Source organism: Silene latifolia, chromosome 4 (genome assembly GCF_048544455.1).
Source record: "Silene latifolia isolate original U9 population chromosome 4, ASM4854445v1, whole genome shotgun sequence".
NCBI classification, from domain to species: domain Eukaryota; kingdom Viridiplantae; phylum Streptophyta; class Magnoliopsida; order Caryophyllales; family Caryophyllaceae; genus Silene; species Silene latifolia.
The window spans coordinates 66,122,139-66,138,406 of NC_133529.1; the positions used below are offsets into that span (position 1 = coordinate 66,122,139).

Sequence of the window (16,268 nt, forward strand, 5' to 3'; positions counted from 1 at the left end):
CCCACTTGTCTGAGACAAGTGTGCGTCACCAATTCTCTTGTCCTATTACTATCTCCCACTCTATGCAAGGTGTCTTGCAGGTCGTACCTGCATTTGATCATATCTTGAGTGGTTTCCTCGATCTGGAGAGTAACTGTTTGACCGGAATTATCTACCGTAGATACCTTCCGAGCGTGGCCACACATTTTCAGTTCACTGCTCATCGAGTGGCCCTGAGATTTAGATAACCCTGACAAGGGGATGGACAATTCCTATCGCACTATTCCCTTCGTATAGCCACAGTTCATCATGACCCAAAAGATACCCTTTTGACTTTAGTTACGACAGTCGTAGAGCATAAATCAAAGCCAATCAGAAACTGTGCCAACTTGGGCGAACAGTCTCTAGTCAAAGAATCGACTCATAAGAATACTATAGTAGCTCTTGCCACGACCAGACTATATATGAATTACCAAAACTCGGTAAGCGGTCACTGCCCGACAGAGTGTCCCATACAGTCTGCCTATGTGATCGACTAGTCATCTCTTATGACTCTATGGCACTTGAACTTGCCATCAATCGCATCACACTCTAGTCACTTCGAGACGTCACCTCATATAAGTGACTAGGGGCTAATACTATGTTAATCCAGTTCACTTAAATAGGGTTCAATATTGTCTCGACAACCTATTTGGAAAACAAAGTAATAAAAGGGTTTTTAATAAAACTCAAACGATGAATGCATTATCACATATGTAAAATTGATACCATATCAATTACTACATAATCTATAATCCATACTTAATTTGTATATAACTATACATCTCAACTCAATTGAAATGGCATGACTTATCATGCTTAGCATGTGAAAAGGGCTTGGTTAGAAAGTTTTAGCAATACTTTGCACTTTTCCTAACCTTACTATATACTATTTCCCATTCTTGTGAATAATCTTGTATTATAAGAACTTCTTTGAGTACGTGTCTAGATCCAATCTGGACATAGGCGCTCTTGCCTTTGAATAACTCCCACTGTCCTCACAGTGTGTAGGGATAGGACCTTCAGTTATTAGAACGAACTACCATAGTTCCTCTAATTCATAAAACCGAATCCTCATATCATCCCTTCCTTCTTGCATATGTCATTATTGCAAGTGTACTCAATTTCCGTTGTGTATATCTCATTGTTCAACTGCCTAGGATGTGCTAGCAGATATCCTCCTTAAATAATATAGCCAAGATGGTTCTCTAACCGACCTTATGTGTTTAGAATATAGTTTTTGTATAACTCCTTGCACATAAGTCCATCTCAATTCTAAATGCTTAGCTTCATATCTTTAGTACTTCCTGAGTACTAACTAATGAACTATGTGGCTATATAGAGACTTCTCTCAAAGATTCGATTTATAACTTCTCGTCACTCCAAGTATACGAAGTTTAAGAATGGTGATACATCTTATCGTAATGAATTAATCTCGCAGCGAAAGCATGTGGATTCAATTTCTACATGTTCAATACTTTTGAACTTGTCAAGATTCTTATTAACATAAGAATATTCATTTAACGCTAATATCCTCTTAGAATTATCTTTATAGGTCTGGATACCTTAGAGATGTATTATTCTTCTCCTAAGTCTTCCATCATTCACAATGATCAATATGTCCCTTACATATAAGACTAGTAATACCATATAACTCCCACTAAACTCCATGTATAAACAGAATTACTCGACAATTCAAGTAAAGTTTATCACATGATCGAAACATACAATTCAACTCCTTAACTTCTTCTTAAGTTTTCATCCTACGTTAGGATAGTTGCGATTTTCAAAAACTCATGCAAGATGATTTTTAAATCCAACTATAAAATCCGAATTTTAATGAAGCGTTGTTGTTGCGTGCAAAACCTTTGCCACCAATCAACCAAGCTAAGTAAACATCTTTATGTTTATATTCATTTCGGACTCTTGTGGAGTTGAGACGAGAGAAAGCATATAAATAAGTTACAGGTTTGTTACTTCCAAAAATAACATGACTCATGTCCACTTAGTTTTCGAATCAATAATTGCTGATCTTGACCAAGAAGGAACATCTTCCTACGTCTTATTCTCAGTTTGTGGCTCTTGAATATTTTCTCCCACTCTGTCTTTAAGAAATAATTCTCTTTTCTTAATAGACAGCATCACGAGCCACAAACCCTTTGTTATCGTGATCATGTAGGAAGAGAGAGCACATGTTTACCATCGAAACAAGCTACAATTTAGGTACCATGCCTAACTATATCTCATATGAAAAGTAGATGATTGCTTTATCATGTTTTATTTTAGTGGAAAATTTAAATGCCAAGCAAATTTTATAACAGAAACTACCTCCAACTATATTGTAAAGATTCAATCATATCATAATGAAAGTGAACTTGCGATACGATATCACACTCTTTTTGGTGCAGATAAAAGGCATCACTTTATTGTTCCCCATTTTAACAAAGTACTAATACTTTGGTTTTATAATCTGTAGGTTTTAATACCTTTTAGACATTCATTGAAATTATTCAAAGAATTTCTCTTCTTACCTCATTAAGTGGATACCAAGTATCTACCTAATCCATTGGTAAAAGAGAAGAAGTAATAATGACCTTCTCAGATTGAAAATATTTTTGACCATACACATTGAAGTGTAATTTGGTGAATAACTTATTCTATTCGCTATACTTTTCAAGAAAAGTCACGAAACATCTTGCTTTGAATACAAGATTTGCACACACCAAAAGATTCCCAATCAAATGGTTTGGGAGACTAGTCAAAACTAGTTTCTTAATGCGATTTTCACTCGAGAATTGAGGAATGATAGGGGTCACCAACTTGAGTCTTGTATATATGACATTTATTTTTAGTTTGAATATAATTACTTTGATTTGTATGGTCTCACCATAAAGTTAATCGTGGTATGTAAGAGTACAACTCTTTTTTTAATTGCATAATGGTAAAACCCTTTACCTTTTGTGCAAAATTCAAATTATATTCTTATTTAGACATATTGTACATCATAATAATTATCGAGGTACATTTCTAAATACAAAACTAAAATCAGTACACTACAACATTCAAATGTTCATGGATGAAATGATAACTACCCTAGTTCCATTCATGCAAATTTCAGAACTTATTCTTGCTTGTCGTCACACGATAATGCCAAATATGATAAAATCCATAAGTTTGTATTAAATACTCATGATATGATATTTGGCAATAATGTAATGTCAATGTCATAGATATTAAGGAAGGAATATGTTGGAGTCACAAGACCAACTTCCTTGATCTTTACTTATTGGGGTTTGTCTCTATTTTAGTGTCTAACACCTTCCCTTTCGATCTAGTTCTATCCTTAACAGTTAAGATAGGAACTTTACTTTATATTGCTCCCACTCACTTCAAGAATTTATACTTGATGAAGACTTATCTTCATATAAATTCCTAGTTAATCCTTTACAAGGATGAACTCTTATTGTGGTATTTGGTCAATCGAAATTTCTAGAAAATCAATTTACCAATTTAATATTGTCATATTCTTAACAACTTAAGTGCTTGATGACAAGTGTTTAGGTTGAGCAATAAGACTTTTGAACCGTGGATGCATAGTAGATATTATCAAAGCATATTTTGACTAATCATTACCTCTAGTCATATTTCTTCACAAGAAATCATACGTAGGCATGTTAGGAATTTAAGATGCTAATCTCATATGACATAGGACAACTCCTATGGAGTTCTATGGAATAGAACAATTCCTATGGAGTTAGTCCACAACCTATGATACGGTTCAATTTTAGAAAGAGATTTTTGTCGTTAGCAATAGTGGTTTAGCGGAGACTCGTGTTACAATTGAATGATATCGCATATGAGTAGGAGTAATGAAATATCACAACATTAAAACAACGAAATAGTGGGAAAATTAAATATTCATCGTTATATCTAAAACATTTTGGCATGTTTTAGCATTTATATAATGACCTCCACCCAATTATATAAACGATTCCGAGACCCAAAAATTCATATTAAATCTTGGATGTGAGCCTACGAGCCCTCTACACCTCTTTCTAATATAATCTTGGTGGGTTAACCCTCTTAACCGATTCTACAATTAGAACTCTCGGTCGATGAATTTACGATAAGTTCATCTTTAGCCCGAACCTATTGCGGCTACGGTCGCAAATACTTTCGTTAAGATCAACCAAATTTTCGAAGTGCAATAACTATTTATCACCCCACTTACCCAACGTCAAAGAAAGCACCCCGGTATAATATTTCAATACCGTATTGTTCCTATATGAAATTGGGATTCATGAGTTCCTAGTTATTTGGTAAGGCTAAGTCTCAATCTTTTAAAATGTGTGAGGTCGAGTCAATTTATTATCTATCAAATTTAAGTGAACTAAATTTTCGAGCTAACGATAATTATAAGTGACGCGGTCGATTACTTGATATGAAATGCATGTGTTGTTTATGGCGATTTGGCAATGCATGCAACATATAATGAAAAATGCAAAAGCAATAAATAAACTTCCTAGTATGGCCTTCCTAAAATATAAAATCAAATAATCTATTACAAATTCGGAAACCAACTCCATTGGTCCCTTGAACTTCAATTGGCACACTTCCCAAGGAAAATACCGTCTTGACCAGAACTCCTTTCCGAATGGCTCCGTCTTTAGGAAACTCCGGAATTACAAAATAATAATAAAAATACATGGCTATTCCTATTATACGTTTGTAATAAAAATTTAAATCTATTAAATTACAAAACGGTGATGCGAAATCACATTAAAATTACAACCAGATCGATATTCCCTTTCATTATGGGTAATACCGAATAAAACTAAGGCCATACTAACATAAATTACATAATTCAAAATTACATAAATAAAATATGACATTCATCAATGAAAAATGCAGCATTATAATATGTATCTAACATGCCAAATTATGTGCCAAATCGCCCTATTTAAACCTTATATCGTATATAATCCGATTTTATGGAAATGCGTGATAATAACTTATTAAAATCACAAATCAATACTTAAATCAAATTTAAGCCCAAGTTAATTATCCTAACTCTTTTAGGACTCAAAAATTAGTCTTTACTCAATTTTTGACAATAATTCAACTTGATTTTGTATTATTGCTTATTTAACTTCTTTTAACCATAACAATTATGAAATAATTCTCAATAAATCATAAAAATTTGGAAAAATTTGAAATCACTTATTTTTTTTTTTTTTGCAAATACTGGAATATTATCAATATTCCAAAAATCAATAAAATTTTGCCCAAAAAATATTTATAATTTATTTCATTAATAAATCGTATAAAACATAACTTTTACCATTTAATTCCAAATTAAACATAAAATTTATGGAAAAAATCAAAATAAAATTTTTGAACATTCTTAAAAAATTTCCAGAACCTGAAAATGGCAAAATTTCAACCAAAAATTTCGAATTTATTTTTATGACTAATAAAGTTGCCCTTTTATCGATTTTATCACATAAAAATCAATAAATATACCAAATCAATCAAAATTAATCATGCAACTTTATATCTGATGTTCATATCATATATACAATATTAGGGAAAAATTTCATGCCATAAAATTTATTTTAGCTATTTTTGCTAAAAAATAGTCACTATTTATATCATTGTAACCATTAAAATTATAAATCATTCATAATAAATCACATTTATCTAAACTTTTACATACAATCTGTAAAATATGCATGTGACATCATATTAAAATTTCATGGCCTGTTTCAAAGTTTAACTATTTTTAGTCATTTAACCTCTATTTATACCATTTTTATCACATAAAAATCATAAATCATGAAATATTAATCACATTAATACGAAATTTTACATAAAATACATAAAATATTCATGTGAGGTCATACTAATAAATCACGGCCAGTAGTGAAGTTTAACTATTTTTAGTAAATAAAAGTTCATTCTACTCCTAAAAATGTAATTATTTCACTAAAAATCATTAAAATAAGCAATAATCATCCATAAATCATCAATATGACCTAAAAACATTTTAGAACCAGAATGTATAACATGCAAAAATTTTCGTGGCATTATCCTCATAAATCACAAACTATCTAGTTTTAATTAAGTTACATTTAACTCGGAAAAACCAAACCGATTATGCATGCAACACCAAAGCACTGATACCAATTGTTAGGTTCATATACCTATTATTAGACTTTTTTAATGGTGATCTAAATAACTTGTTAATTTAGAACTAGTGGATCTAGTTGCATGCATGATAAAATGAACAAATAAGGAGAAAAATCAATTTCTACTTACATGCATGTTGACCGAAATTTGGGCACAAGTAAGGTCTCCTACCTTCACTTTTTCTTGAGCTATATCACAAAAGGATGATCCTCCAAAAACTTCAAACATTCAAAGTAGAATGTATCCTCAATGTTGCACCCAAAACAATTACCCATAACACTAATCATATTACTAACTAGGTAATAAAATTAGTAACCTTAAATATTATTTCTAATATTCATATTATTACTACACTAGTAATCTTGTGGTAATATTAGAATTCATGAACAATTTTTATGCATAAAACAATTTTATGTAGAGAGAGGGAGAGAGCATAAGAGTTTTTCTCATAAGAATAAGAATGAATGATGAATGAAACTCCACACTAGAGTATAAAGGAAGGGGGGCACGATTTTAATCTCATGGGGAAGGGTAATGTCTTTTCTTTTTGTCTTACCAAAGACAATAGACTAGCTTAGGTGTGTAAGATAAATCATGTTGTCTTTTTGCATGAAAAAGAGCAACCATCATTACCCTAAAATCACCTATAAAACCGGCTCCCTTATGCTAATATGGACTTTCATTTTACAATTTGTATTTTGTCAATTGTAATGTGTGACATGTGATAAGTAACATGTCATTAGAAATTTAAATGCATATTTAACTAATTAAATATCATTTTAAATCAAATAATTATATTTAACAAATTAACAAGTAATTCACAATTACATGTGTATAAAATGGGTCATATTAAGTTTAGTTAATGTAATCTGCAATATCTTGTAATTATAATTAACCAATTACTCTTATCTCAAATGTTTCATAAATTTTAATCAATTTTAGTAATATGACAAATTAATTACTAAATTGAATCTTATTTAATCACATTATAATAAGATATATAACTCTCTCTTATTAAATAAAATTTGTTCAATTTAAGGAATTAATTAATCTATATCAATATACAATTAATTAACTTTACAGTTTGGGAATCGTCCTTTAGGTGTGACCTTAAGGGATCAACTGATCACCACCGTGGAATGACAATAATGTCAAACTCTAGTTAGCCAATCATTATCGGTTAATGTTGATCAGTTGACTATATAATTGAATCATCCCTTACGTATTCTTATTATGAGATTTATTAATGTGATCGCACTATTGTTGAGGACACTTACTCCAACAAAATGCATGCAAACAGGACAAGTTTCGGCTCGATTATGCTCCTTCCGGCTCATTCCTGCAATTAATACAAGATAGACCAAAGTAGACTATTCGGGGGCATTTGTAGCTAATCACTACATAAATAGCACAGAAATGCGTGCAAATGTAGGGTAAAAACCATATATAAAATGCACGCATCAATACACTTGTCAAACTTCTCAAATAGGCATTTTCACAAAATTTTTCTAAAATGCAACTACTTGCCATGATGCAACTATTATATATACAACTCTAATGCATATGCTATTATCAACTAATATGCCATGTAAACTAAATGCAAACTCTTAACAACACATTGGTTTGTACCGCATCAATCAAAATATAGCCACATTGTCATTAACATATAAAAAGGAGGAAGGAGATGTGGAAAGATCATACCATGCGGTCTTCTATTTCCTTCATGCCTCGAATGTGGCGTAGTCGACCCAATGTGATAAGAGTGACAAATAAACAAACAAATATATACAATATATACAATTCTACACTACAAAGAAAAGACCATATTTTTGGATTTTTAAAATTTTTCCATTTTTATCATTTATCATTTTTGATAAGTGTTAGAATTCCCCATCCCCACACTTAGAATGGACATTGTCCCCAATGGACAGAATAATAGGGAATTATGCAAATGAATGATATGATATAATGCATGATTCTACACTAAATGCAAACTCCATGTGAGATATATACATATGATGAGTATATACAAATGATGCAAACTAAGCTAAGCTATATGATGCATGCTTTCTATTGTTGGGAGAGCTAATTTAAATTAACTCGGGTTACTTATGAATGAACTTCCCCAAACCGAACAAAACACTATCTCTAGTGCAAAAAGAGGGAAGTCTATTCACAAGCATGCAAATGCAATGCATGAAAAGTAAGTTGTCATTTTGGATTCTTTACGGTGGGAGCAAAAAAAAGATAATCACCTTAATGTTACCGAGGTGTGAGTCCTTTGGTGGTGCTAGGACTCAAAACTCTCATCCATCAAAGAGTCTAAAATGACTCTCTAAATGCTCTAAACTAAATGTCACTAGTAGAAAAAGTCTTATTGACATCGCCACAAAGACATCGGTTTTAGTTAAAACGATGTAAATGTTTATAAATAACATCGGTTCTTACCAAAACCGATGTAAAGTGTGTACAGTTTTTTTCCCTTGCATCGGTTATTTTTAAAAAACGATGTACACAAATATTTGTGCCATCGGTTTTAACATAAACGATGTAAATGAGGTATCATTGGCATCGGTTTTAAATGACCGATGTAAAAGAGTTCTAATTTACTGCAAAAGATTAATAAACCCTAGCCTCCCCTCTTCACAGTTCAATATCTATTCTCCCAAGATCTCCAACTCAATCATCCACCCTCTCATTACCCCCCTCCAACGATTACTTCTTCTCCTTGCTTCCGTTTTCGTTTCCGTTTCAGTCTCCATCTCCTTCGCCTTTTCCCGAAAATGAATCGAGTTTTCTGTCAGGAGTGGTGCTGGGGTTGTTTGTCATTGGAGATTCTTCTGTTGATGCTGGGAATAATAACTTTCTTGGGACTTTTGCGAGAGCTGATCGACATCCGTATGGTCGTGATTTCGATACTCATCTTCCTACTGGTAGATTCTCTAATGGCGGAATTCCTGTTGATTTTCTTGGTTCGATTTCTTCTTTTATTTTCTCACTAATTGATGTTTTTCCGTGATATATGGTTATTTTAATTTTAACTATAGTGACTATGCTGTGAGTTTACGACGGATCATGGATAGTTTGTTGCACTGTAACTTGTTTAAATGAATGCAAGAAGTTTCTTTTGGCTGGCCAAATTGATGGATTGATTTATTGATCATAATAATGGTTTAATTTGATGATTAGCGTCGTGATTAGGAATTTCGTTAGTGCCAAGCTATCTAGAAAATGCAGGGACTATAGAAGCTATGATTCATGGAGTGAACTATGCTTCTGCTGGAGCCGGAATTATCTTCGCTACTGGCTCTGATCTGGTGAGATTTCTTTGTTCTTATTCTACATAAAAAAAAAAAGTTGAATGCTTTCGGACATAATCTTGATCTAGAATCAGTCTATATTGTTTTCGGACGACTCAGACCGACTGTCACTTCAAGAGGTCTGAAATATTGAGTGTAGACCGTAAAGTGAGCCATCTTGCGTCCATCTCATCTTCCTGAACAAGGTGGTTAGATGAATGCATGATGCAATCTTCCCCTGTTGAAAACTCACAGTTTGTTTTCGGAAAACCGCATTAACAGTTGCATTAGCCGACTGCTACTCCACAATAAAGAAGCGTGGAATGTAGACTGTTTGGTGAGCCACTAGGCCTCTAGGGGCCAAGTATTATATACACTAACGCATATATTAGGCCATCTGACTGTAGTTAGATCGGCCGCTGATACTTATATTGAAGCTTAACTGTTGAGACCTAGAAATGTTTTGCCACTGACACACTGATCTTGACTGGCACGACCCTTCACTTTCCCTTTCTCTCACAATCCCTCTATTTTTCTCTTTGCTTGCTCCGCTCTTGTCTGTTGTTTGTAAATATTTTGACTATGACCACCAAATCACCAATGTGATGTAATTATGTAATAACGCCTTGGTGCAATTTGGTTTGCAGAAACCAAACAAATGTTAGTTGTGGAGGAGTCAGATAGATGGGCTGCTAGAGTTGCCAAAGCGGGTATCGAATGAGGTGAACCTTGAGCATCTTGACTATTTTGTCATCTAATTTGCTTCCAGAATTCACCATTGTTCCTTTTCCTTCTGATTAAAAAACTACCTTTTATTTGGCTTTAGAATATAACATTCTTATCCTCTGCAACAATATCTGATTTTACAGACTCTTAGAGTTGCATTCTTATCCTCTGCAGTTATGTTATTATACTGACTCTTATGGTTAACAGACTCTTACACTTCCGTGTTTCGACTACATGGAGCAATTTGTAAACGGAGCTTCTACCGACGCTCCTGAACTCTCTCAGTTTGCCCAGGTATGAGTTACTTTTATGGATATCGTGTTAACTGATTGCACGTTCTGAATTATGGCCACATGACGGTTTGTTTCACAAGTGTAGTCTACGATTATGTTGTTTCTGGTTGACTAGAAGAAGTATGTGTAGATGATGCTTATATGGTTGTTTAACATCTCTCAGGAATTCAGTAATGCTGGCAGGTCTCGTGGTGTGCTTCCATCTTCAGAAAATCTTGGTCTCCAGGTGATTCATTTTGCCAATAAAATGACAGTCCTTTATTTTTGTTACGTCTTATGTTTCTTTCACATCTGGTTGCATTGTACCGTTAAAGTTTAGATGCTATTGTTCACCTGGTTATCAATGACTTGAGAATATCATGGCTTCCATTTACCCTCTTATTGGGGAAAAAAAGGATTTCTGGTTTTAATGTATAATGATGGCGTTTTTTTGGACTTTGTTTCACCTGGCTATCAATGACTTGAGAAAATCAGCTGCTTTCTATTGAAAATGTGCGGTGTCGGAATGAAACTCTTGAGGTTGGCCTATCCTTTGCTTTTAAACGTATATGTTATTTAATCTCTGATGGTAAATCGTTAATCACCCTTTGGGAATGTTTTAAACAAGATGCTAGAAACTGAAACAAGCCTTTGCGATAGCTGATGTGACCATAATTAGCGCACATTTAGTCCCCTAATTGAGCCTATTTTGCATACTATTATAGCATTTCTTGGCCATTTTATCCGTCAAAACCTTCCTATTTGCTTTTCTATCGCATTTCATATGTTTTGTAGAAAAGAAGATAATAAGGCGGAAATTCCCGTCTTTCGTGCATATTTGGAAGCTTATTGATGATATTAGATGGACTAGTATGAAGAGGAGGCAAGAATGATGACCAAAGATGTAGGAATAAAGTGTTTGTAGAAGGATCAAAGGGTTAAAAGTAAGAATGACGAGAGGGAAGGCACTTCATGAAGAAAATGGCTCGGAACGCAAACCAAGAGTTGCTCCTTTGGCTCTGAAAATATGTTAGATGGAACGGCGTCGAAAAATCAAGCGATCTAGGCTTTTGAATCACTCCAATAGGAGTCCGGATGAGAAAATGACGTCCGTTTTACAATCCGAGGTCAAACAAAGAAGCTGTTCGGGAATCCGCGCGTCCCGAGAAGAAGACGCTCGTCTCCCCTAATCCGCTCGGATTGTCCCCAAGACGCACGTCTTCTGGCTGGGAAAATAAAGAAAATTCACTGGAGGAGAATCCGCCCGGATTCCCTACAATCCGCTCGGATTCCCCCTCAACAATCCGCCCGGATTCCCCAGAATCCGCTCGGATTCCATCGCCCAAATCCGGCCGTCCCGACCTCAATCCGCCCGGATTCCTTCACAGCACAGTTTCCTCTTCTTCAAGCTACGAAGGACGCCCTTCTCTCGGACAATCCCGGAGTCTCCCTGCTCAAATCTCAAAAGTGTAATTACTAGTTTAGCCCTTAGTTAACCTAATGCATCCCACCTAATTTCCACTATAAATACCCCATTTGTAATAATCAAACCATCAAGTTTTATTAGATTAGAAATTCCTCTTAGATTAGATTAGGAGTAGATTAGAATAAATTACTCTTTAATCTTTCCACAATTTACACATTAATCTCTCCTTAATTATTGTTCAAGTTTATTATTCAAGTTTATTATTGGGTAATTGAAGATTATTGGGTTATTATTGGGAGATTGACAATCTTCCATCAATCAATCAAGTTTCTTCTATTATTCTTTGCTTTATTATTTGGATCATCTCAAGTTGGTATAATTCTTTTACCCTTTTACTCTTTATTGTTTATTTCTTCATTCTATTATCATGTTTATACTTGTTGTGATGATTGACACCATTAATGACATGTTTCCCATGATAATGAGTGAGTAGTTTCTTTAGCTAGGATTAATGGGTAATTAGGGAAACCAACATGGGATTGATTCATGCTTAATCTAATGTGTTCACATGATCAAATTGCTTGCTTGTTGTGATGTCAACTTTATGCACATGTTATGTTTGATGAAATGCTAAGCCTATGAATCCTTGCATTTTTACCATCTCTTATCTATTCAACTTGACTTGTAAGATATAAACCAACTCGAGTCTTGTTAGACCATGCATAGAAGTTGAATAGGAGGAAAGTAAGTCGACTTGTAGGTGTTGTACAATCTAATCGATTCGGCTCCGGGACCCAACTCTTCCTATGAACCGTAAGATATAACCCAACTCGGTTCCTCCACAACATTAATTGCTTGCAACCTTGTGAACATGTTTGTATGATCAACACCATGAATCCCCTATGACCCCATGATATCCTAGCACTCTTAATCAATTGTTTACATCCTTCTTTTATTGCTTGTTTTACTATATTGCTTGCATTAGTCTAGAACACAACTACAAACCCCATCAATTGTGACACTAGCATAAATTGAGATAGATAGACTTAGAACCCAAAGCACACCGTCCCATGGATCGACCTCGACTTACCGCTAACTAGTTGTATGTTGAGTATTATAAATGTGTTTGATTGGATGTGACCCGACGACACCACCCATCAATAGCGAAGTAAAACTTTTGTAGTTTCAGAATCTCCTTAGATTTATTTATTTGGAGTTTCGCGATAATAATGCTCTGAGTTTTTTGATGCTAACTTTCAGGGCCTCTCTATCTCTGATCATAAGCGTAACATGGCATTTGCATTGATTCGAGTTAAATGAGAAAATTTCAGGCATGTCAATGAAGCTCTTGAGGTTGGCGAATCCATTTCTCTTGAACATAATTGTTGTATATTTTCTAATGCTAAACCGCCAATCACCCTATGGCAACGTGTCCAACTTCAGCTGATTTTTGTAAATATTTTGACTATGTACGCACTACACCAAAGGGATTTAAGTAATTATGTAACGTATCTACTTGGATTTAAGTTGAGTTACAGTTATAGCTCTATATTATTTCTTCCGATTTCTTGTAATATTCTTTGGCACTCTCCCTCATGAAAATGCAAGATAATTCATTATCTTTGGATTTTGTATGCAGGTTGCCTGATTTATAATCTGTTAGATGTCATCTTGAAATACTTGATGGTCCTGCTCAGGGTAAGCCGTACACTTGTTATACACTTATACATACTACCTATTTTACTTGGATTCGGAACACGGTCTACTGAACTCAACATTATTCAGCTTTTTTAGACATGGGAAGCCTGTCTTGAGAGTATATAGGTGATGTTGTGTGCAGGTGGTGTTGTGCGCGCAGACTCCAAGCTGAAAACTCGACGTAGTGTTGCTAGTTAGAAGGAGCTCAAATATACGGAACAAAAGAGGAGTATTACACTATTATATTAGTTTTTTAATTACATTTTGTATCCTACCATCTTATTATTTAGTCAGAAGTATTCTAATATTTTTGTTCAAAACACATGTATATTTATAATCTTGGAGTATATATTTATAATTATAGGTTTTGGAAATGTAATGTTTTTTTTAATTGATTGCAACTCTCATTTGAGGCGTTTCCCCATAAAAAAACACCTCAAATATATTTTTTTAATTAAAAAAATACCAATTTACATCGGTTTAGTCAATAAATGATGTAAATAAGGTTGATATTTACATCGGTTCAGCACCAAAACCGATGTAAATTAGATGCTGTTAACATCGGTTTTACATAGAAACCGATGTAATTAAATGCCATTAACATCGGTTTTATCTAGTAACCGATGTAATTTTAAGCCATTAACATCGGTTTTAAAACTGATGTTTTTCTTAATTTCAATAAACAACGCCCCCAGAAGCATCGCGCAAAACTAATGTAAATGGACCTAAATAACCGATGTCAATAGCAGTTTTTCTACTAGTGTGTTATATAAGCTATACAAGTCATGTCAACAATGTAATCAAGAGATAAAAACAAAGCAAAAGGAGGGGTAGGAGACTCACACTGGAATAGGCCGAAATGCTACCATAAGCTATCAACCCCGCATTTGTGTCGTCCTCCTTCATGCTTTGTCAACCATCAACTTTCACTCATCGCATCATCATCATCTTCCTCTATGGACCCGGAGGCATCATCATCATCCTTTTCTTCTTCACTTTCACTTGAACCTTGCTCTTCATCATCATCATCATGGCTAGACCCACTACCTTCCCCATCCTCATCATCAACAACCTCCTCAATCTCCCTAGTTTCCCGGGCATCTCCTTCTTCATCTCTAGAAGCTTGAGGAAAGAAAACTTTCCTATCCGCCCACTCCGGCAAAGAACTCTTGGGATCAAGAAGTCCTTGCCTAGCAAGATGGTAAAGGGGTGGATATTGGGCATAATAAGCGTTCACCCGATCATTGTAGGCTTCTTTATGGATACGTTTCATGAATTGTACCAAGTAATCATTGCACATCACAACGCTAGGATCATTTGTTGTGAACTCTTTGTAGGCAAATGGGTAAGGAGGTACCACTAAGGAGGAAGCTTCTTGATTTGGACATTAATGCTCTTTGATGATGTTCTTTGCATTCTTTGAGACGGGGAGAAGGTAGTTGTAACGGCGAGTGTTGAGACGGCAAATTTTCCCGGGCAAGATAATTGAATTGGCATCCTTGATCAGCCACTCATATCCTTGGGCAGAGTTGTCATGTTTTAGCCAATGAAACTTGTGGATCAAAGTGTGCATGTCATGAAGGTTGCCACCTCTAACCGGTTTGTAGATTTTGTCTTCATTGAATTGTGGGTTAAAGTGCTTTGACAATCTTGTTATCAAGCCTCCATTCACAATGAAAGCCGCTTTCTCTTTACCTTCCTTGAAATATAACCATCTCTTAATCAACAATTGAAGGATATTGTATTCATTCTTTGATTTCCCTTGGGCATTCATCTTGGAATCTAAGTAGGTGAGGTCGAGCCCGGTCATATAAGTAGCTTCTTTCCTAGCAATCAAGGTAATGGAAATTGACCTATGCCAATACCCTATACCCGGATGATGGATATACAAGGCGTTACACTATCTAAATGTAGTCAAATTCCTCCCAGAAATCGCCTTCCAAAGTTGCTTGGCATCAAACTTGTCGGGTTTTTTGTCAAAATCTCAAAGATCCTTAATTCCAAAAACCTTTATGAACTTACCCTTAAACATCCTTCTACTGTTGTTCTCAAGACAGAATTCGACATCTTTCCGAGTCTCTACCTTATACTCCTTAAAAGAGATTATGAACTCCAATGTGAGGGAAGGGTATGTTAATTCATTCATGTCAAACAAGGTAGACAATCCCATGGACTCGAAATGCTCTTGTTTGGTCTAGCACTCCCAATTTCCCCAAGGTGTCTTGAGATACAAACTTAGTGGTGATAATTTTCTTCCTAGCAAGGGATTCAAAAGCTTTTCTATGATCATTGTAAATAAAAGTTACCTCCGGATAATCTTTTAGTTGCCTAATCTCTAGTAAAGTGGTGGTAACTTCTTCCACAGCCTCAACAACTTCCCTTGTTTGTACCCTTGGTTGCTCAACCACCACTATAGCATTAGAAGCTAGAACTTTTTGCCTCTTGGATAAAGTTAGGGCTTTAGGTGCTTTGGTGTTGTCCTTTGTCCTTGCCATTGTTGATTTCTCCTTCAAGTTAGTGTCAACAAACCTTGAGTATGCTTTAATGCTCCCTTAATCTTCCAATTTCAATAAAATTTCCAATCAAATTGGGGGTTTTCGGATTTCACCCTAACCCTAGAAATTTTGATTGATTTTGTGG

General features: G+C 34.7%; 2 long non-coding RNA genes across 3 annotated transcripts; both read left to right on the top strand.

Annotated features, from left to right (window-relative positions):
• Positions 1-8,803: 8,803 nt before the first annotated feature.
• LOC141652271 (uncharacterized) lies at positions 8,804-13,234 on the top strand. Of its 2 annotated transcripts, XR_012547095.1 has the most exons (6): positions 8,804-9,179; positions 9,397-9,524; positions 10,154-10,228; positions 10,440-10,526; positions 10,689-10,751; positions 13,191-13,234. It is a non-coding gene; the product is annotated as an uncharacterized LOC141652271 (long non-coding RNA). The 2 variants fall into 2 exon arrangements; XR_012547094.1 differs by having other exon boundaries at positions 8,804-9,524.
• Positions 13,235-13,249: 15 nt separating this feature from the next.
• LOC141653546 (uncharacterized) lies at positions 13,250-13,983 on the top strand. The gene is made up of 3 exons (XR_012547454.1): positions 13,250-13,283; positions 13,570-13,628; positions 13,771-13,983. It is a non-coding gene; the product is annotated as an uncharacterized LOC141653546 (long non-coding RNA).
• Positions 13,984-16,268: the final 2,285 nt, after the last annotated feature.